Source organism: Poromitra crassiceps (assembly GCF_964638095.1).
Source record: "Poromitra crassiceps genome assembly, chromosome: 27".
NCBI classification, from domain to species: domain Eukaryota; kingdom Metazoa; phylum Chordata; class Actinopteri; order Beryciformes; family Melamphaidae; genus Poromitra; species Poromitra crassiceps.
The window spans coordinates 8,321,783-8,324,282 of NC_139650.1; positions in this window are offsets into that span (position 1 = coordinate 8,321,783).

The following is a 2,500-nucleotide window of genomic DNA, read 5'->3' on the forward strand; positions in this document are numbered from 1 at the left end:
AACCACGAGGGATCAGCTTTGTTTGGTCGCATTGAGGCCAATGTGGAAGTAGCAAAAACTCAGTTCCTTGAATGGTCGCTTGAGGCTGGCTGTCTTTTCCCATTCACCCCCATGTTAAAATGCCCGACTTTACAGCAGAAATAAACATGTTTACAGCCTGGTTCAAAAAACGGTTTCATTCAAAAATTGTATATTTCCACATTTCATAATAACTGCACGGGGGGAATTTTATATAACTCGCCTGTTTAGAGTAAACTAGACGATGAAATAGACGATAGATGTTTTGGGCGTGATTGACAGGTTGCCAGTCCAGTGATCGTGCAGCTTTACAACCACGGACCGATAGAGAGCCCCAGGAACGAGTCCGGAAATCATTGATGCTAACAGCCCTGGTTCTTCACAGTTTTCGCCTATGGGAGTTTTGAATGGGTTTTTGGCGCGATGCTTCTAATAATCTCTCTGGGCAACGCTGGCTTAATCAAACGCGAACCAGTGTTTAGTAATATCATCTTCACACACGAGGGCCACTTTTATGAGTTTTGAAGCTTTTATGTGCCGTTAAAAGGGTGGCTAGCTAGCAAACGGCTAAATGAGACTACACTGTTGAGTCGATGGGGATATATACGTCAATAACGTCATCACTCAAAGGACGAACACGGAAATATCTTTCCCTCACCTGGTTCAGCCCGTTCAGCCCGGGGTAATCAGCGCACACATCAACAACAGTCCAGGTTGAGTGCTGACGTGACGTGGAAGCCTATGCGACAGTGTGTAGTTCTGGATTAGCTTAGCTCGAGCTTTTTACTTCTAGGGCTCGCATTTACGCTACAAAACTCATGAAAGTGGTGTGAAGATTATCCGACTGAACTCTGGTTCGCGTTTGATTAATCTTGCGTTGCCCAGAGACCGTATTTGAAGCATCGCGGCAAAAACCCATTCAAAAATCCCATAGACAGAAACAGTGAAGAACCAGGAAGTCCGGGACTTCCGCGTTCTGACTACAAAAATACGTCATCCCTGCGGCTCTCTATAGCAGCTCCCTTTCGTCCAAATATGGCTACAACTTCTGGCTTAAAAAAAGACTGTTGCCAAAATGCCAAACCCAAAAAACGAGAGTCCACAAACCAATGTGTGACGTCTCACTACATCCATCTTTTTTACAGTCTCACTGAGCTCCTCCCCCTCATGTCAGCCTGACCCTGACATGCTGCCTGCCTGGACACCACAGTCTCACTGAGCTCCTCCCCCTCATGTCAGCCTGACCCTGACATGCTGCCTGCCTGGACACCACAGCTCACTGAGCTCCTCCCCCTCATGTCAGCCTGACCCTGACATGCTGCCTGCCTGGACACCACAGTCTCACTGAGCTCCTCCCCCTCATGTCAGCCTGACCCTGACATGCTGCCTGCCTGGACACCACAGTCTCACTGAGCTCCTCCCCCTCATGTCAGCCTGACCCTGACATGCTGCCTGCCTGGACACCACAGTCTCACTGAGCTCCTCCCCCTCATGTCAGCCTGACCCTGACATGCTGCCTGCCTGGACACCACAGTCTCACTGAGCTCCTCCCCCTCACGTCAGCCTGACCCTGACATGCTGCCTGCCTGGACACCACGGCTCACTGAGCTCCTCCCCCTCATGTCAGCCTGACCCTGACATGCTGCATGCCTGGACACCACAGCTCACTGAGCTCCTCCCCCTCATGTCAGCCTGACCCTGACATGCTGCCTGCCTGGACACCACAGCTCACTGAGCTCCTCCCCTTCATGTCACCTGACCCTGACATGCTGCCTGCCTGGACACCACAGTCTCACTGAGCTCCTCCCCCTCACGTCAGCCTGACCCTGACATGCTGCCTGCCTGGACACCACAGTCTCACTGAGCTCCTCCCCCTCACGTCAGCCTGACCCTGACATGCTGCCTGCCTGGACACCACAGTCTCACTGAGCTCCTCCCCCTCATGTCAGCCTGACCCTGACATGCTGCCTGCCTGGACACCACAGTCTCACTGAGCTCCTCCCCCTCATGTCAGCCTGACCCTGACATGCTGCCTGCCTGGACACCACAGTCTCACTGAGCTCCTCCCCCTCATGTCAGCCTGACCCTCACATGCTGCCTGCCTGGACGCCACAGCTCAGTTAACCCTCATTGACTTCTCTGTACTTTTTTAAGCATGCTTGCCATGCAGCTTTGCCTACACTGCAGTAATGAGAATTGAATCTTGAAGTTTAATCTTTCGCCGTTGGGATAAAACTTGCATGAAGAGAATGGCTAGCTGGGCAGGCGGCCATTTGAGTTCTTAATTTCTTGCTCAGCCACATTTGTGCCATTTCCAAACCTCATTTCACAAAGAGCAGAAGCCTCATTTAACACTGAGGGAAAAGTTAATTTCTCCACGCAGAGCTCATGACCATAGTTTGAGCAGAAATGAGGATCAGCCAGTAAATCAAGAGAGGAGCTTTGGAGGCAAGACGCCTGAATTCCTCCTCTGGCCGTGGAG